The sequence below is a fragment of the Lonchura striata genome, chromosome 4 (assembly GCF_050655825.1).
Source record: "Lonchura striata isolate lonStrDom1 chromosome 4, ASM5065582v1, whole genome shotgun sequence".
NCBI lineage: Eukaryota > Metazoa > Chordata > Aves > Passeriformes > Estrildidae > Lonchura > Lonchura striata.
The window spans coordinates 45,853,800-45,875,381 of record NC_140706.1 but is presented as its reverse complement, the minus strand read 5'-3'; the positions used below and the strand labels follow the sequence as shown (position 1 = coordinate 45,875,381).

Sequence of the window (21,582 nt, the reverse complement as noted above, 5' to 3'; positions counted from 1 at the left end):
CAAATCACAGTGGTGCAATCTATAAATATTGGTGTAAAAATATGTTTGTGCTGAAGGAAATACAAATTTGTTTAGGCAAGGATCATACATATTTGGAATACGTATTTAGAGAAGCAAATGTTTCTGAAGAGCCACTCTTTACAAATAATTAGTTGACGCTAGGATTTTTAAAATAAGATTTAGTGGCCAGTTTCCTATTGAACTTCAATACAATTTCAGTACTTTATGCCCCTAGGCCCTTTTAGTAAACTTAATTAACTTGCAAAGGCCTTTGGGTCTAGATAAAAAAGAAACTTTTCAAGGGAGTCTTTTTTTATTTTGGGACAATATTTTGTAGTCTTTAGTGTTACAGAATATGGCACTAGCTATCTTATGTTTTTGAGCAGAACAGTGTGTCTATGGATATGGAAACTGCTGTAGAGGATCTTTCTCTGGGATCCTTTTGGCCTCAGTTTGGAAGATGGAGTTTGGATCCCTAATTTTTCTGTGTGTCAGATTTATGCCAATGTAAATCCCTTGACTTCAGTGAACGTTTTTCATTTGTTTCCTGGCCTCCACTGGAAAGAGAACTGTTTCTTAAGGGTTTCACACATGGACTACATTAAAGGGTCACATTCAGATGATACTCTTCTGGCATTTCCATCAGCCAGGGGTCAATGAAGTGCTATCTGGGCTAAGAATATGGGGTTGGGCATGTGTTTAGTCAGCTCCAAATTTCCCATCTGTCAGACATGAGAAATTCAATGTCTTCGTGCATGCCTGTTTGCTTAGGGTCTAAGAATCAGTGTGGCAGGGGTCATTTCTGAGGGCTGTGCTGGTGGAGTCCTTTGGTATGCCTCCAAACAACCTGGTTCGTGCCTTGCTTCTGTCTGCTGGTGTTTAATGCTCACTCATCTTTATGGTCCTGAATTTGTGAGGCCTAGGATTGAAGCTGACCTCTTCAGAGGTATACAAATGGGAGAGGCCTGCTTTCACACAGTCTCTCCTCCAAGTTTCTGCTATACATGTAGAATGTTATTAATTTTGCCTTAGCTTAAGTTTAGTTAATAAATAAAATCAATAACCAAGGTCCTGGGAGAATATTTTTCTCTCTTTCCCAGGATGTATTTCAGTTTATCTGCAAGCTAATAAATGGTAGTGACTAATGATTGGTATGAGAAAACCTCAAAAGCATCAATTCAGAAAGCAACCTTGAGTCTGGACATTTTACCCAAGATAGTTGTGTCTCTTGAGTGATCAATCTGGTCTGAAAGCTTGAAGGATTTCTTCCTCCATTTTGCTGGTTAAAAGGAATTGTTCTACCTTCTGTTCAAGAGAGCAAAATTCTGGGATATAGTACACAAAGTTAGTCTTGTGCCTCTAAGGATGGATGCTGAGAAGGCTGAATTTTTAACTCTTTCATATCCATTGTTACTTAATGGGACAGTTGCATGCTTCTGGCTAGTGCAGTTAATACCCCTGAAAAAAGCATGGAGAGGAAAGTAACTCTTGGATTTTTCCCATGTCATTTGAATCTGTCCTTGACCATAGTGATTTATTCAGTTATTCAAGTTACTCTAGAATTTGTGGAGAGTGAACAAGGTACTAAAAAAACTGAGGAAAAGGACAGTGCTTGCTTATCTTTTAAAAGAGTGAGGGGTTGGTGAGAGCAAAGAAGCAGGGCACCTTTTAGACTAGCCAGAGAGGTTTTAATCTCTGGCAAAATTCTGTAACAAATTAAAGTACAGTTTGGAAATATCTAGGAAATAGAAGACGAAGAGCAGCCAGAAATAGCTCAAGATCAAATTATATCTGATATAACCTCTTTCTATGACAGGGCAAAATATAGGTGGATAGAAGCAAGGCAATAAATTCTTATGTATCCTGGATTCAGAAAAGCTTTTAAAATAGTCTTATGCAACACTTTTGTAATAAATTTAAGACTTGTTGTCTAGGTGAACTTGTTGTAAGGTAGGCTTCCAACTACTTGGGCAATTGTACCACAGAAGAGCTATTTGTACTGAAAATAAAAGGGTGTACCAAGCAGGTCTATTTGGAGCCTGATTCTGTTTGAGGATTTCATTGCTGTTTCATTGCTTGGCTTTTTATTAAATGCTGCAATGAAGCAAACTGGTGTGAGCTGCAATTGTTTGAGGGTGGGATCAGAATTCAAAATAATTTTGGTAAATTTGAAGTGAAGTGATCTGAAAAGTATAGGTTGAAATTAAGGAAGGTTGAATGATTATTTGGGGTAGTAATTGCTTGCATAAATATGGATGAGAAGCAATGGAATAAGCAGAGGTTCTGCGGAGAAAGATCCAATGCCAAGTCACAAGAGAAACGACTTAGTGTTCTTTTATAGAAAAAGACTTGAACAGAACTGTAACAGGAAGGACATTTATTTTCCTCTTGCCATTGTGAGCTTTCAGCTGGAATGCTATGTCCCATTTTGAGCATTATATTTCAAGAAAGACTTCACAGAACAGGGAGGTTGGAAAGAACCACTGGAGATGGTTTAGTCCAACCTCCCTACTCAAGCAGGGTTCCCTAGAGCATGTTGCTTAGGATTGCCTCTAGGTGGCTTTTCAATATCTCCAGGGAAGGAAACTCCTCAACCTCCCTGGGCAATTTAAGCGTTCAGTCACCTTCGCAGCAAAGTTCTTCCTCGTACTCAAGTGAACTTTCTGTGCATTGGTTTCTGCCCAGTGCCTCTTGAAAAGAACCACCTGACTTGCTGCCCTTGGTACCCTCTTTCTGGATACTTATAGAAAGTAATGAGGCTCCCTCTCAATTGTGTTTTTGTGAGGCTGAACAGGCCAAGCTCTCTGTCTTTCCCCATAAGTGAGGTGCTTCTGTCCCTTTTCCCTCTTTGTAGCTCTCTTTGGGTCTTGCTCCAGGAGCTCCAGGTATGTCTGTACTGAAGACCCCAGACCTGAACACAGCACTCTAGATGTGGCTTCACCAGGGCTGAATAGAAAAACAAGATAACCTCTCTTAATCTGCTGGCAGAGCTCTTCATAATGCACATCAGGATACCATCAGCCTTTGTAGCCAGAAGGACACTGCTGGCTCATTTACAGCTTGTTGTCCTCCAGGTTCTTCTCAGCAGGACTGCTTTTCAGCAGGCTGGCCCCCACCCTCTAGTGGTGCTTTAGGTCCTTCCATCCATCCTTCCATCTGTCCATCCTTGTAGGACTCTGAACCTGCCTTTGCCGAGTTTCAGAGGGTTCTGCTCTGCCCAACCCTCCAGTGCATGAGATCCTTCTGAAACTCTGTGCAGCTCTCTGGGATGTTGGCCACTCCTCTCAGTTTTGTATTCTCAGCAGATTTGCAGAGGAGGCACTCTTATCCCTTCATCCAAGTTGATGCATAAGCTAAGCAATACTGGATCCAGTATCAACCCTTGAGGGACACCACTAGTTACAGGCCTTCAACTAGGCTGTTAAGCTGATAAAAACCTAGAGCTCTGCTATTTGGCCAGTTCTCAGTCCACCTCACTGTTGGCTTTTCTAGCCTGCAGATTTTGGGTTTGCCTATGAGAATATAATGGGAAATAGTATGAAGAGCCTTTGTGGAACTTCACATAGACAATATTCACTGCTCTCCCCCGATCCAGCTAGTTGTCCCATCATAAGGGTAATTGGGTCTGAACTGGTTGCAGAGAAATGAAGTAAAATCACTTAAGCATCTTTGATGCTAGGAGAATGAGACAGGATGAATGGACTTTGATCTTTAAACTGATGAAGGCAGTATCAGAAGTGGTGACATAATAGTCTGCGAGCCTGCTCTAGAACCAGTATAACATTTTTATCTCTCTGGTGAGTAGGAGAAGTAGTAATGGACTTGAACTTCAGGAAGATGGACTATTATTAGTTTTTGGTGACATTCTCTTGAAAAAAATAATTGAAATGTTGCAATATCTTGTTGGGAGACTCTGGTCTGCTCTTGGAGAACACTGAAAATAAGTAATTGCCTATTGAGAATGATCAAAGCATGGTTTATACTATGCCTGATGTAAGATACAGAAATGACATCTTAATGTCCCTTATGACAATATTAAAAAAACCTGTGGTCAATTCTCTATGATAGCATCATAGTATGTGTGTATTACCAGAAGTACGATTGGAACTTGCATATAGGTATATCCATGCCAATGAAACAAATTTGGCAACTTTTCTGGATTGTGTATATGATCACTGAGGGTCAGTTTTTCAGCCACTGGAATTAAAGACAGGCTGCTGGGGTCAATTTACAGTCTTGTAATTTTTAAGCATGTTGCCCAACCAAAAATTAGTTTAGTCTTAGTAAAAGTGTTCATAAAAGCTTAGGTATCGATCCAATCACAAGGGGAAATACAGATTTGTATGCAGTGGATAAAGTTTCACTGAATTGAGGATGTGATTGCAGTTTGGCAAAATCAAAACAAATGTAACCATCTCAATGCACTGAAGTGTCATTTCCGCAGCAAACATGCTGTTGTGCATGTGGATAGCACAGGGGATCTGCCTCTGTGTGCCGGTATTTCCTGTGTTAAATCACTTTATATGTTTGGAGATAATGTATTGCCTAGCAGGAAACAAGCTTGACTCATTTTACATACTGGAAGGTACAGTACTGGTAAAATCTAGCCATTCCGAAAGGATAGGGCCTGACTCTGGTCTGTCAGATAACTGCAGATTACTTCAAGTCGGGGCAGAGCTCGTAGGAGATGTGTGATGCTGCAAAGTGCTGATGAAAGGCAGGAGTCTGGAGAAAAGCAAGCAAGAAAGCCACCCTACTCATTGGCAGGCTCCAATGGTAGCAATAAGGCTTAAAGACTTCTGATTTAATTCCTGTTTCTGCAGCCTGTCTACCTGCTGGGGCTTTGATAACAGCAATAAATCTGTTATTTTATGTTCTCTAGTTGGGAAGCTTTTTGGAAATGTTTAACTGGCAATGGAATTCTCCAAATGAATGCAGCTACAGCACTGAGAAATACTCTGGTTAATTTGTTTTATTGAGCTAGTTTGTTGTATATATTCCTGAAACATTATATTAGGTATCTCAAATACTTAATCTACTTTATGAATTGGGGCATTAATCACAAAGTTCCATCAGATTTAACTACCATTGGATAAAGGTGTTACTAGTGCACATACCATGATGCAGACTGACTTGTAAGACATGATGACCAGTGGTGCAAGTGAATTTAGCTTTTGTCTTCCCATCTTCCTAATGTCCTAATACTGCATGTCTGGTTGTTATTGCTGCGGCAAAAAGAAGATCACGACTTTAAGGAACAACTATATATTGTGAAATATATATGTATATTTCACAATATATATTGTGAAATTCTAGAAAGACACTGTATGATGTGATTTGGAAAATTTATCCACTGTATGTTTGCTAAAAATATTTTTAAATGTGATGGTTAGATTAAGAACGTAAGAAGCATTTTTTTTTTACCTCTTTGGGTAGGTTGCCAGAATAATCTCTTTAGCAGAGATGAATTTACCTTTTTTAGTGAAGTGACAGCTTGGAGCTTTTGAAAAAAATTGAATCATTGGACATGTCTTTTTTTTTTTTAATGTATTGTACATTTGGCTCAAACACACTCGTGCTTAATCACTTGGATGAATAAATCCTGCACTGTGCTCCAGTATTGTGATGCACAGTGCACTCTTAAGGGCAGCATTTCTCTATTGGATATCATGTTATTTTTACTCTTCAGCATGAAGTCTGGGATTCCTTGCAAATGTAATGCATCTTTAGTAGCAATTTAAATACAGTAAAATTCTGTGATTTCAAGGCACTTGTAAAGGTCAATATGCTACCAACACTGTTTGAAAGTAATGAGAACTAGTTATTTCAGAACCCTTAAGATACTGTGCTTTCATCTTTAGATGAACATAAAATCTATAATTATAAGAATAAAATCTGTGAATTCTTAAAAAAAAATAAGTGGTGATTCTAGACATTTACCCTGTTGGGAGTAAAGCCTCTGAGCCTGAAGTGTGATCTAGTGCAGTACAAAAGAAGTTTCTTTGCAAAATGGGAACCAGACTCAGTGATCTCAAATGCATGTGGGTAGATGTGAAATTGGCATGTCATGTAAATATTAATTCTAAATTTCTTGAGGAATTCCCCTGGAAATTAATACCCACTGATCTTTTCATAGTGCATGATCATGGACATGGTCAGTGAATGATTATGTGGTTTATTTTAATAATAAATATTAATAAAATGCAAAGCTATGCTTCAAAAATCTAAGTATGTGAAGAATGTAAATTTTTTTAATGAACTTTGAACTACTGTGTTTTTTTGGTTTTGTTATTTTACTTTTTGCTTATTCTAGTTTGCCAGATTTCGTAACTAGAATTAGTGGAATTTCACTGTCCTCTAACTCATTTTGTGAGCAGATGTTTAATAAAAAGCAATTTCAATATGCATGGGCCTGAAGCTGCATGTGTTGCTCATCAGAAAAATGTGATTAAAAATGAAAAAATAGAGACATTAATTAAAACTCTGAGTATAACTGACTAAATATGGAGATAGATAAATATCTTAATTAAATGTGTGCTATGTTTATGCCTGTGTTTGACCTGAAAAACAGTGGTTTTTCCAGGTGTTCTAGGACATGGACTTGGTTTGTCCAGGTTGTGCTGCTATTTCCTTTCTCATCTGAGTCCAGGAAACATAGCAACTTATTTCTGTTTAAACCAGCTAAAATTATCCATAGTTCTATAAGTCACAAATTTGTACCACTACTGTAGCTGTTGATAACTTACCTCAAGTTTTTATTATACTCATGCATGGTTCTTAAATAAGCTGTTTGCTGTGAAGCTTAGCTTACCCCACTGAGTGACCTCTTATTCATAATTGTGCGTGCACAGACGAAAGTTCCTCTGTTGCTTTAAAGTCTAAATTTACATAATTTCACATTTCTCAGCAAGAGTTCCGTCAGCTTAGTGGGTACAAAATCTCCCTTTTCACTACTTTCAGTTTAAGTATTTCATGGATATAAAAAATAATGGTGTTAGCCATCAATTTCATTCCTGTGGATCATCCTAGATAAAAAAACCATAAATTACATTTTAGGTTTGTCAAGTCTAATGTAACATTAAAGTTTTAGGTGATTACCACAGAATATGCACGTAAAAGGTAGCCTTAGATCAAGAACCAGACTATTGACTGAAGCTCTGATTTCTGCTCTTTTTCCTCTCCTGACACAAGCTATTTCTCCCCATATGTTAGAAAGCTGAATTCTTTCTTAAAGAAATGGAACTAATCATTCCTTCCAGCTCCACTGTATTTTCCTAAAGGCTATCCATATTTAGTTTCTCCCAGCTCTTCTTCTCAGAGCTGAATGCTTTTTGCAGTGTAGGAATGTCTTTCTAATTTCTCCAGATGCTTTTTTTGATTTTTCCTCTAAGAGTACTTTAGTCAGATGTACAAATTAATTTGTTGTATGGAAGACTAAGCAAATATCCAGTGTATTTTTAGCTTTATATTATCCTAAATATGCTTCAGGCCTTCCTCAGCTTTTCATAGCCCTATATTGTCTTCAAGCTTACCTGCCTATTTTGTTTAGAGTAAAACTAAATAGGAAACTTTTTCTAAAGTATCTTTGTTACCACCAGAGTTATCACCTTCTAAAATGCAGTATATTAACAGCACAGAATATGCTTTTTGAGTGTGTTCAGGGTTGGGGAAGTTTCTGCTTTTAGTTCTGCTTTAGTAGGATGCTGACTTCATCCTACTGCTGAGGTCTCCTTCTGCTAAGCACTGAACTCTGCATATCTGGAGAAGATCAGAGGCAAGAGCCAGGAGAACAAGACTTTTTTTCTTATTATTGGTCACTGAATAGGTAGAAAAGAAATCAGGGAAAACCAGTCATTAACCAAGTGAGAGGAAAATAACGTCTTTTATTAATTCTGTAAGTATTATACCTAATAAGGCTATTCTTGTAGAACAGCATTTCAAAGTCACCTCTTACCTGTAGATTCCAAATAATTTCCTAAGGATGGGCAAGTATAATTTTCATGCCAAGGCTGGGGAGTGAAGGCATAAAACTGAAGTGATTATTTTAGAGCTCTCATTGTAGAGTCCCATTCTCTAAGCTCTGATTACATAAGATGCTCTGAAAGACTGCATTTCACTTTTGTTGTTTTTGCTTTTGCTTCTTATGGATTTGAAATATTAAAGAATCTTTACAAATGTGTTTTTTTGCATGACTGTCCCTATTTCACATGTATCAAAAGCCAGAGAGTCTTTTTCACATTTATAGGTACTGGCTTGTACTGTTTAAGCAATTAATGTTAGTTCATCTGCTTGGCAAATAGCATCTTCACATTGCTCTTCATGCCAATACATTTTTCATGGTGTTTAGCATGTTCTTAAGGGAAAAGGAGCTAGAAAAGGCTCTCATGTTTTCTTGTCCAAGACAACTGATAAGATTTTACCCCATTCTTTCTTTTTTCAGTGTGATTTAACTTCAATCTCTAAGTACAGTCAGGAATGATATACAATGATATACATATATATGTAGCAGCTTTCTCTTTAATTTCCTTTTGTAAACTGATGCTAACATGTGATACTACATTATTGAAATAGTAATAACAATAAACCAATTTTATGTGTGATATTCTTTTTACCTGACAAAGTTATAGAGAAGATCCATCACTGGCATCGTGTGTCTGCTGTGATTGGCAGGCTTCAGTATCTGCATTCAAGAGAATTTGCTGAGGATTGATACAGGATGTTGGGCTGTATTTCTCAGGGTCTGAGCAGGAATTTAAGCTTAAATTCTAAGAACAATGTAGTTGACCTCTCTTGTAGTTTTGCTAAATTATATAAAAATGATAGAAGAGGTAATAAAATATGTAATCCCTACACAGTTGTGCAGGTCTGAAAGGAAATTAAAGAGGGCATGTGAATAGTATTTTTTGCTTTACTAGCATATCACTAGAAGTGATGATTTTGGATAAAGCAGTGAGAAATAAGTTTCTTCCCCTCTTTTTCTGTATTTGATTAATAGAGAGTTTAAGTGTAATATATTCCTAGTAACTTAAAGATATAAATATTCTTTGTCCTTTTTCTTGATTCTGAGGGATGGTTGCTGTACCACTTGCTCCAAAAGGAGCAGAAAAGCTCTTTAGAAGACAATCTGTTCTTTTGCCCTTCCTCACTGAGAAGCAAAATCCTACTGAGATGCCCACATTGATCTGAAAAAATTAAACTGTGAACTCTGGCTTTTCCCAACCCAACTATATAGCCCAGTGATAATACCTGTTTTTTCTGCAATTTAAAGAAATACTTCACATGGAAGCTTTTCAAAAGAACACTCAAAGTGTTTGGTGGGATAGACTGTGGTCTAAGCAGGTAATCTTGCATCTCTGGAATTGACTTTAAATTGCTAGTGGGCATATTTGGTCTTTTATTTTTGTCCATAAAGAAGTGTTTACTTGGTGCTTTGTTCAAGATTGCATTTTGACAGTGGCATCAGATGGACTGTTTAACTTTTTATCAAGCAGAAGAAAACATGTAGTAATTGCCATATTGGAGTGTGCTTATGGTCTGTCTAATGTACTACCATTTCTCTGATGACCATACCAGATGCTTGAGATGAAGATGGTAGACCCCATAGGAATTAGAGGCTTCTATGAAAATTTCATTCTAATCCCTTATAATGAGAAATTGAGCTAAAACTGAAGCTGGAGCTTTTATCCTTTCCAGCAGTCTCTTTAGGTTGGTGACTCTAACTCCTCTAAATATTCTTATTTGTGTCCAGATTTGATTTGCCTTTGGATAGTAGTGTTTAGGTTTTTTTTTTTTTTAACTTGTGGCAATAAACTGCATGAATGGTGATAAAATCAGATAAATTCTTCTAACTTAATTGAATGTCCCATTTCCTCTTGAATCAGTCTTCTCAAATGTATTGCACACCACATTGTGGTTTGCAAACTAAATAATGAAGAAAGTAGCTACTATCCCCATGTTTTCTTACTGAGAGTAGTCTAAGTATGGTGATACCTAACTACTGACTGTATATAATCTGAGAGGCTCAGCACCTCCCCCACACCCATCTTCTCAAAATAGTTTCTTGAGTATTTCAAATTGGGCACCCCAAACCACTGATTTGCAAACTTCCATTGATTTTGTGAACTTCTCTAGTGAGCATTGGTTTAATCAGTACATAATTTTATTTTAGACTTGGATACTATATTACAGCTAAAACATAAATTTTTAATACTTGTTTGGAACAGTCATAGATTGATAAGTGTGCTATATTTTTAGATTGCTTCCAAGTCTATGGCATGTGATAGATGTTCTTATTCCCAGGTAAAAGCTTAGATTTAGTTGTATGTGGTATGGAAGGTGTTTTATAAAGCAATTTTGTGTGCCGTCTCTAACCCAACATTCCTAGGAGTTCATAACCTGCTTTTCCATGTCTGTGATATCACAGATATATCTGGTAGTGTCATATAAATCACAGACTCTAACTGGAGTGATGGAACCTTTTTGATGACAAGCAATAGTCTGATTTCACTTAGATCTGTGTAAGTCTGGATTCTTCTCCTCTGTTATCAAAGATATTACTTAGTATGATTCTGGATGTAGCTGGGATTGTAACTGGAACAGTTGACTCCAGTGTAATGTTAGAGCATCTGGTGGGTTGGTTCTTGCTGGAGTCTGCCTCCTCCCCTGGGACTGGAAATGCCCTCATGTACTTTGAGAAGTCAGATGCCACTGACTGAGATAAGGCTTTGACTGACACCAGTATCAGCTGCATGTGCATGCTAGTCGGAAACTTAATGAGTGCAAGATAGTGACATCAGAGGATTGGAGGGAGTTCATTCAAGAGACTGCAAATCTCTGCCAAATAGATTGTCTCTGAAGAAAGAGATCTGTAAATTCCTTAATTACAGTAATCATCTCTTGAGTTTATCCTAGAGCTCTACACAAAGAAAACTTGACCATGATTATTGAAAATGTAAATGCTACAGGTCACCTACCATTTTCAGTTTCTGGATTACACTGTTTTGTTAAACCCAAGCTATCTCTGTACATAATTAAAGATCACATTCTTTATCCGGCAATTAAATTGAATACATTGTATAAAGTATTAAAATGGGCTGAATTTAATAATTTCAAGACCAGGGTATAACTTGGTACCATTAAAACCAAGCTTATTAGAATAAACCTTTTTGATGATTTCAGCACTGAAATGGTACTTACAGTGCAGTCTTGGTGCATGAAATCCTTCAGCCCTCTTGTGGAAGTGTCTGGCTGATTTCTACCCCTAGTCCAGCTTATTTCAGAATTCTTTCTTACTGGTTACAATGGCATTTGTTAAATATTTTTCATCACAGTCATGGCACTTTATGAAGCTTCAGATTCTATTACACAAGATGCTTCATGGATGTGGTTTAAAAAATGGTTGCAAGGAAAATACAGTGAATGACCACAGTGAACACCAATGTAAAATTTGTACTTCCAGCTTCCAGTAGCCTCAAAGTTGAGGTGAATTTTTTTTTTTTTTGGCTAAGGTTTTGGTACAGGAGAGCTTAGAAAGGGATTTGGAGGGGAAAATTGTGGAGTTTTGAGAATGGTTGAATGTAAGTTTCATACAACAGAACACTTCTGTGTCTCCAGTAGCATCTCAGAAGAGTAATGTAGGTAAGCAATGTGAAGGAATAAGTGTGGAAAACCATTTTTCCCCCCCCTATTTGCTTGCTTCAAAAATACACTTGTATGTAGTCATTTTTCTACACTGGAAATTCATTTGTGTCTGAGTATTAGTAACAATACTGTAGAAAACTGACTAAGAGTACTAGTGTAAAGCTATGTAAATATATTTAAAATGGTGGGGAAAAAAAAATCAAAAAGACAGCCCCAAAAAAACTTTCCAATGACCTTCTGCCTTTTCTATTTGGAGTAAGGAAGAGCAAAGATACACTGGGGCTGTTAAGTTTTTGTAAAGTGTTCGCAGTATATTAAGTCTTTTTATACTACTACTAGTATTTGAAAACATAAAGGTTAAGTAATGGAGAATGCTTAAGCTATCCCAGAAATGTGTCTGTGTCTTGTTTAAACAAAAGTGTATCCTGGTTAAATTTGAAGTTGTTTGAGAAGAAGATTAATTGAGGCAAGCTCTGCTTGGGTATCCCATTCATAATTTTCTAGCAGTTAAAAGTAACTCAGTTGATTTAACCTGTATTAAAATGAGCTTGTTAAAATCTGAAGAGTCCAAAATTGTTACAGTGCCTGAATAACCAGTGCTGTTTTCTCTGTAGATCCAGTTGAAGAGATGGATATTTGTGTTGGTCACAAAGCTGGGAGATAAAAGTTTCCTCAGTTTTAGTGGTTGCCCTGAAGAAAAGCTTGTTATCTTTGATGGGAGTTTTCATGCTTATATGAAGCTTTAGTATTTGCAACATTTACAGTTATAAACTATAAAAAAAGTATTCAGACTGCTTTCTATCCTGTATTTTTCCAATCACTGTAGGATATCAAATATTAGATCTATGTTCAAATGTTTTATTTTTGTGTCTTAAGAAATTACTGTATCTACCAGAAGACTAATTTTACTGAAATAATGCTTTGTTCTTAGACAAAATATTTTTCTGGGTTTGGATCTAAACTTCTGTGAAAATAATAGGAACTAATGTATTTTTTCATATCTTATAAAATAATCACATGCCCCGAAACTGGGAGAAACACCTTTTCTGGATTTTTTCTAATACATTGGGTTCATGCTTGCTTTCTAGTTGTTGCCAGAATAACATCAAATAACATCGTAGTTGCATTGGTTATTTTTCAGCCTCACTGCAAAATAATTAGGAAAGTACCTTAGGCATAATGATGACAATCCAGACCTTCCCCAAAGGTTGCATTACTTTGTGACTGCTTGGTCTCTGCACAGAAGCAGTGCAAGCTTTCAACAAGCTGCTGCTGTTGGTATTCCTTCCACTTGGGCAAGTGGTGTGGTGCAAATCTTGACACAGCTTGGATGCAGATGGACGTGGGACAAAAAAGTGGGAGGGCAGAAAACAAGCTAGTGAAAAGACAACCAAGGGTGAGGAGGACAAAAGCACACTAAAACTTGTTATGGAGCAAGTCTTGGAAGTCCCAAAGTCATTCTAATGGTGTCAGGATACAAAGAGACTGGTATAATCATTCGGCAGCATGAAAGGCATGAGGCTGACATTACCTCCCACCTCAGTGATGAAGGCCAAGGGCCTTGTGCAGGTACTAAGAATCTTTACTGATTTTCTGATTTACTACCAAATTATTTCTTCATGTAATTCATTCAAGGTCCTTGGTTTTCAAAAACTTCTGTGTGGGTTTGCTAGCATCACTTACAGCCAGGAGTAAATTAGTGGGGGACATATACTGAAAGGGTGGGAATTCTTCCTAGTCAGGTTAATGATTTCCTAGATTATTGCTTTGAATTCTGTTTTAATGTAGACTTGCTTTTCCTGGTAGACATACTATTCCTCTATTTCTATAAGCTGCTAATGCTATTGGACTTTTGTTACAGACAAGTAAACTTCAGAGTAGAGATGGACTTGAGTAGACCAGAGAATACTTGGGACTTATCAGGCATCATACCTTCTCTGATATATTGTTTAGGGTGTAAAATTTATACCTGATATAAACTCACTGTGACTGTGTGGCTCTGCACACTTGACTATGCAGCCATGGGGTGTATGGATTTCCTGTTTTCAGTAAGGCATGGAGCAAACACTTATTATTGAGAAATGCATTTTTATTTTTTTTTAGTAAATCAGCTGTGGTATCTGTGGAACACCAAGAGCCTTAGCATGTAATTGTAGAAATCTAGAGGAGTCTCCAGACAGTTCAAAATGCCAACAGTCTCCAGCATTTGCAACCCTGCTTGAGTCAGAAACAATAGAAGAGCTGTGCTTGCAACTTTGCCCATTTCTTTTTTTTCTTTTTCTTGCTGGTGGGATACTGTAGATTTTAGTAGTAATGACTTTCATATGAAATAACATTTAAGTAATTATCTGAAATTATTTGCAGAAACTGTATAAAGCTGTAAAGTTAAACCAACAAATGCATTTAGATAAAAACCACTTGTGTTCTATCAAAGAAATTGTCTTTTTCACAGCATACCTGCAGATGACAATTCCTGAATATAAGAAAAAACAGCTATTGAAAAAGCTGAGGGCAATCCCTTCTGTGAAGGTTAGTTATAAAATGTGAGGAATAGATATTTTCTACATGGGGCTTCAGAGTGAATCTTTTGACATGACTTTCTAGGACACCTGGCACAGGTTTTTACTTGTGAGCAAGGGGCATCGACTAAGAATGCTTAAAAGAAGGCCAGAAAAACCCAAACCCACCTTTTATTCGCTCAAGATCATTCACATCAAAGGAACCCATCATTTCTTTCATGCAAATACTATGGGGATTGTTTCACCCAGGACTGGAAAGCAGCCAGGCTGCATAGCATGACAGCTACTCAGCAGTCCACAGCAAAGCTATACACCACGAAGGAGCAGGAACGGATTGCTGGTTTTAAATCTGATACACATTTGCAGCAAATGTTCAGAAAGCACTTTATTTCTGTGTTTTGACCATATTTTCTCTAATGTGCTGTTTCATGAGCCTTATGGTATAGCCTCAAATCTTCACTTTTTTCCCTTTTTACTTAATAAAGTAGTATGTATCTACATAATTAAATGGTCTTACAGAACTGTGTGTATACTCCATCTCTTCATAGCTGCAAAATGGCATCTTTACCTTTACAATCAGTATTAGAGATTTCTCTATGCTTGTTTACTAGACATTAAGTTGTATCCAAAAGGAGCTAAGGTTTTTTTTTTGGTTTTGGTGTTTTCTCACATCTCTAGCACCTTTTGAATTTTTTTCTGTCATGTGTAGATTCTCAGACCTGCACATTGTGGAAAATTACTGAATTTTTCCAAGCCGAAGTCTTTCTCTTAATGTAGCCTACTCAATTTTCAAACACTAAAAATCAAACCTTATAACTTGTTAATTTCAAAATAGCCTTTCTAAGAATTAAAAATTCTACTTCTGAAAGTATTATCCATTTTTCCTCAACCTTTTTCCAGCTGGCTTGAGGCAATGGATATTCTGGCTTTCCAAATAGAATCTTGATTCCTATGGGGGTTCAGGTCCTACCACTCACTACATACAGATACAGAAGCATTAAGTGCTCTCCACAGATCTTTCCACTGAGCATTAGTGAGCGAATCTGAAATTAGCAAGTGGGGTAGCTATACCATTTATATCTTATATAAGAAAAAGTGAGCAGGATCTAAGGAATTAACTGAAATGAGAATGTGTGCAGTCTCATTCTTTCCTATCAGGAAGAAAACTCTCAGATGAAGAGAAGTTATTTAATCATGTACTTGCCTCCAGAACCTGTGGTTATATCATCTTGGTTTATTTTTAGACTTCCATTTTTAAATATCAAACATGATCCCTGCTACAGAGTTGCATTGATATGTATTTAAATACTTGTGCACAATAAATAAAAAACCCAACAACTTCCTGCAGGAAAAAGCAGATGCAAAGACTTCTTTCCAAAGAAATGTCAAACTGCAGGTGACATCCCCTTCATTGTAAGGTGTCTGCTTGCTTCTTGCTTTTTGAATATCAGAGTATTTATAAAACACACATGGAGTAATGTACCTTGTTCTTTAGAGCTTTTACAGACTATAAATGTAGAGGTTTTTTTTTTTTTTTTGAGAGGAGGGTGTTGGGGTAATGGTTTCTTGAGAAATGCTGCTTTTGGATTACAGGGAAATCAGGTGGTCAAGATTTCCCTTTTCGGTTGTGTGCAAGGAAATATGCATGACAGCATAATCTGAATGTGTGGGATATGTACTTGTCATAGCAAATAGTTTCACTAATTGGATGCACAGTATGGTATCTGCCGTTTATCACTTCAATTCATGAAGCATTGGATCTATTTGGATTTTCCAGAACTGTTCTTAGTTTTGCTCTGTAAATGTAAAAATAACTTTTTAAAAGCATCTCAATGATTTTGGAGTACAGCTGTATAAAGGCAAGTCTATACCTTGTGTTTGCAATCACTATTTTTTTTCCAAAAATGTAATTTAACAGTAAAGCATTTGGTTTTGACCATGAAATTTTCACAGCAGATAAATGTAGAATTATGGGGTAACAGGCTGAAATGGTAACAGGAAGGATCAGTCCTGCAAGACAGCACATGACTTAATTGTGGATTTCTGTGTCATGGGATTATGCAAGGGATGCTTTGAGAGAGATTGGATGCATCAATAAAAGTTAGGAACTTGGGTAGCTATTGGATGTAGTGGCTAGAATGAAAAATGTTGTGTACTTCTGAAAACACTGAAGGCACTGGTAAATGTGGGCAAAGGTTGCTCTCTTCAAACTTTTTTTAAAATTACATCTTTTTTACTTGGTCATGCACCTCCCTATTACTCTTGCTAGGCCCTTATTTGATTTGGTCTAGCTGCTCTTACTTTCTCATGTTTGTATCAGTACACTTAAGTGTCGGCTCCACAGATGGCTGAAACCACAAAGGTCAGGTTTTTGCTTCTCTTTTGTTGTCTTGATAATAAGAGATTGTAAGACATGGTATATTTGTGAGCCCTAGGTAAACTTAAATCTTAACCAATGATATGTTAGAGAAACAGTCTGAAAATTAGGAAGAATGCTCACAAAAAGCAGAAGAGGAGCAAAATACTCAATAGATGTCCAGAATATGAATTTAGAACTGTAACTCACCATAAATCTTGGTAGGTTTATGTACAGCTATGTTCTTCATTTTCTTATGAATGAGGATCAACATGCTGCTTTTTCCGTGGTGAATGCTCTATTATCTGATCCCAAAGTGATAAAAATGAGTGTGTGACCAGATAGAGATGGTAGATAAATAGTTTAGCTGAAATTCTAGATAAGTTTTTTTTGAAACACATTATTTTTTAAGAAGCAATTTCTTTGGAGCAGTGCTTACGAGGCTAGAAAAGAAGAAAAAAAAATATATCTGGATGTTTAGCCTTTTGCTTATTTCTTGAGCGCACAGTTGTTAGAGGCTTCTATTCTACAAGGAAGGATGGCAGAACAAAGTTTTTGTGGATAGGCTAGAGACACACTTGACATCTGCACTCAGACGTTGCAAGGTGTAAAAGGATCTGGAGAATACCAATTTGTAGTCCCTTTTGAGCTGTTGTCAAGGTTGTCGCAGCATTGTGGTTCATGGAAACCAGAAGGAAATTTCTCCCATGCCAGCAGCGGAAGCACACCAGGTATTCCTACTCAGCTGTGTCTCTTGGCTTTATGTCTCTCTTATGTTGTTCTCACTAGAATTGGTCACTTTGTTGGGTTTTGGAAGGAAGAACAGTACCAGTAATAGCTACGAGGGAGTTTTTTTAACAGTGTGCTTCCATCTTTACTATTGGCTCTTCATGGTACTCTCATTACCAACAAACGAAGTCAGTCAGACTTCTATGAACACTAATTATGTGTTGCATTCATTTCCTCTCCTCCCCACTACTGCATATATAATGACCGAAAACAAAATCTTTTAGGAAGTATTGAACTAGTAGGTGTATGTGGAGTGCTCTTTTTGGAGTTGTTTTTCTTGATTTTCCTCTCCCCTAATTTCCTTTGACTCAGTCTCCTACATCTTTGATAGGGAGATCATCAGGTTGCATCCCTTATAGACCATTTTGGTCATGTGCAGTTCAAGGTTGCTGAACTTGCACTGCTTGTGCAGCTCAGGATGTGTTTCCTTGTAGGAAATGTCCTGTTGCAAATGACTTCTCATGAGAGGCTTGTTAATTTAGTTTCCCAGATTTTTTTTCTTGTGAAAAGCTGATTTAGAGGGTAGATAATGTTTAAATTTTTTTGCCATTATGAATTCTAAGTTAAGTTAAATAGCTGTTTAGTAGATCAAGGTGCCTTAAAGATACACATAATGAATAGATATTGTGCTCCAGACAGATTATGCTAACCAAGCACTGCTCTCTACAAACACTATTGGACTTTAGAGACCCCCTCTATATTAGCCTGTGTGCATAGTCCGTACGTTTAGTGAGCTGGACTGTGTTCAGAGGACTAATGGTTGTTACAGATTTGTATATTTTTAGCACTCTGTGTCATCTTAATTGATGGACATAGATTGACATTATATATTAGGCTTGATTCCTGAGATGTATTTGGCTTATTTAACAATGCTATCTTTAGACTATCATCAGCATGCTAATCCTCATTAGCTGTATGAATGGCATACCTTGGTGTCATTTAACTAGATGAATTGGTTCTCCCAGCCTATACTACTCTGTTTTTTTTTTTTAGCTCACATAGTAGCCATTTAAAGTATAATAAAGCTAAGAATTTTTCTTTGTATCTTATTTTCTTATTTTTAAACCTGTGTTGCTATGCAAAGGGTGAAATTTTGATGGGTTGTTTTGTCACAACTTTCAATCTGTTAATTTACTACCTTTGCATTTATCTCTCAACATAGCTCTGTGACTTCAGTTGTGACTGAATATTATGTAACTGTGGATTAGTTAGATGGTGTTGGGCTATAGGAAAAGAAGGAAACAACTTTTTCTGCTTATCAAGGTCATCATTACAATTTGCAATACGGCTTGGCTAAAATAAGTGAGAGAAGTATTATATTCTGCTAGTAATTGAACTCTTCAGGGACTTAAGGATGGGCATTGTTGCCTAGATGAAAGCCACATTTGTGCCTCTGTGATGTTTCTGAGCCCATTGAGCTGCAGATAGGCAGAATCATAAGTAACAGTATAAATATTAAATATACCCTGCCTGCTTTCTCAGCAACTGTACCTTGAGCACATACCAGAGTCTTCTGTTTGTTTCCTAGTAATTTTCTAATAATTTGTCAAATTCAGCTCATGCTCTCACTGTTCAGCTGATGTTTGGGTGAATGTTCTACAAGTGCCTCCAGACCTTTCTGAATATAGTTATCTGAATATCATTATAATGAATGCAAAGCTTGCTTTGAAGTAGATAGGCTATTTTGTCACTTTGCTGCTTAGTGTTTTTTGGGCTATTTACTAATATCATGTGCATAACATTTTATACAAAATCTTCTAGGAATTCAGAGTAAAAGCTAATTAGTAAACTATTTACCCTGATTTTCTTAAAATAAAAAAAAATCCAGACTGTGAGGTGTGGTGGCTTCTTCAGAGCATCATGTAAGAAGTGTTACAATTGGGGCATGAGTGGCATGTAGTTATATGAACAATTTACCTGAAGATGTGTGAGTAGGTTAATCTGCCCTGAAAAGTTTATTTGTTTTTGATTTCTTTTTTGTTTCTATTAACCTGTGCTCTTTTAGCTACATCTTTGTCTAAATCACTTCAGTGTGGTATAGTTGCTCTAATTGAGGTAAATTGCAAACACTAGGATTTAATAGTGAGATTGTGGAATAACTAGATATTGAGGACAGGACTCTGCTGATTGTGCCTTCATGTGGGAGAGACATGTAGGAGATTAGCAATGTGATGGATTCATGGTGGTATTGACCTTAAGGATGTTTTTCCTTTTTAGGTCTGCATAAAAGGCAAATGTGAAATTAGTAAATCTAAAAAATTATTACAGGAAAGTGGAGGAAGCTGTGGTTATGATGACACTTATGTTGTATTATTACCCCAGAACATTCTAACACCTTTGTTTAACGGAATTATAGACATGATACGCCTTTTTTTAAAAATAACATTTGTATTTCTTTCTTCAGTAACCAAATGGACAGGTAAAATGGGACAGTGAGATACCATGGTGACACGGAATGAGCAATTTATGTGACCAGCAGCAACTCTCTGTGATATAATCTAATCTACTTGTTAGTGCAACCAAGAAACTGCTTGAGAAATTAATTTGAAAAATCAGTGGAAAAAGACATTTAAGGATGTTGTAGAGCAACCTAGGTTGAAAAGGATCTCTGAAAATAGGATCTCAATCCTACTCTGAAGCAGGGCCAGCTGTGGTTCTTGAAGTGTTTCTCATAGTTGTGCTTGTAGCAAGATGCTTAATGTGTCAAATAAGAGAGAAACCATGGTTTTAATTTTAGTCGTTCCAGAATAATGGGTAGAAATGGACCTAGTTAATGGAAAGGCTATTCATTTGAGCAATGCCTAAATTTAATCTATAGCTAACACTATGGTACTCCAAAAAGTGCAAAAGTGGAATAAATAAAGTACCATGGTTCCACATACATTTTTTTAATTTCAGTGTAACCTTTTAACATTGAATTTTTAATTTTTAAAAATGAAATAGTATTTAAACCACCTAATGAGGCTAGAGCCAATGGAATGTTTTGAAAAGGAAGAATATGTTTTGGCAATTCTGCCTGATACATGTCAGAATATTTAGAGTCTGATCCAGGTTAGAATTGAAACCATATCCCCCTACTTGCATGAAGTTATACATTGTTAAGGCTGCTTCCAAAAGCAAAACGTCTCTATCTGTTTTTTTTTCTCTGTCCTGAGTGCTTAAACAAGCTAAATGGGGTTTATGTGTGAAAAATAATTTGTCTTCTTATTTGTGTGAAATATAAGTTAGGTTACTTCTAAGTACAAGTTAATCACAGAGAACTTTTCTTGATGTAATTTTTTGGGGCATCCTAGGAGAAAAGAGGTGGGGAAGACAGGAGCACAGTTATGCTGTTAAGATGCTTGACTTTAGCAACAGCAGCTCAAAATGCTAATGAAAGGACATTAGTTTTAATGTCACCTGAAGAAATTAAAGCATATTTGACCTTTTGATCATCAAATAAATGATATCCTATCTCTGGGGATAATGAAAGGTTTCTAGGGCTGAACATCAAAACAGGCTTGCTCAATGTCTATCTGGAGGAAATCACCTTGCCCTTTGTGATGATTTGGTTTTTTTCTCCATTACAGAGGCTATGTGCTAGCTTTTGAAATAAAATGTGGGACACTGCCATATCTGTTTTTGTTGCCAAGTAGTTACACTGACCTGTTTCCACCACTTACTCAGAACACATTTCAATCTGGCTGAGTACAGATGTGAAACAGTTGGATATTCTTAAATATGGTGTGGGGGTTTTTTTGTTGTTTTTTTTTTTGAAGACACTGCTGTGAGGTTCATACAGCCCCTGACACAGAGGATGAGGAATGAGATGTGCTGGCAGTTGAAAGTGAGAGCAGATTGCATTGTGAGAAGGAGAAATCTTGAGTGAGACTTCTAAGGTACTGTGGGAGCCCTAAAGAGTCCTGAAGATAATCAATGAGATAAGGACTGGGAAAAGGCCAAGGCAAGATATTAAACTGAAAAAATTACTTCCCAGCATTTAATGGTTTTATTCTCAAAAGGAGTTTTAGTTTGTTTGTGTTCTCATGCATCCCTTGCATATGATGAAACAAAAATAGTTTTGCGGAGAGAAGTAGGAAAAGCTTGTCTGGTGAAGTGGTTTTGATGTTATGAGAGGAGGTCTCTTCTCTTGATCTGTAGTCCTGCCCATGCAAAACCCATGGAGACATTCCCCTGCAAACTATTGAGCCACTGTAGGACAGACATATAAAGAATGTTCAAAAGGCTAGAATTTTCTTAAACAATGAATGTTAAAACAAGTTTTATTGGTTACCATGG

General features: G+C 36.8%; 1 protein-coding gene across 9 annotated transcripts in view; it reads left to right on the top strand.

The window, feature by feature from the left end:
- Positions 1–21,582, top strand: part of LOC146767617 (uncharacterized) — a 311,220-nt gene that overhangs the window by 29,295 nt on the left and 260,343 nt on the right. For 8 of the 9 annotated variants that reach the window (XR_014955155.1, XR_014955154.1, XR_014955160.1 and 5 more), the window contains exon 2: positions 1–21,582. This exon is cut by the window's left edge and continues 26,250 nt beyond it; it is cut by the window's right edge. The exons of the other annotated variant lie outside the window; for it this stretch is intronic. The gene's annotated coding sequence lies outside the window, so the exon portion shown is untranslated. 9 annotated transcript variants of the gene reach the window in all.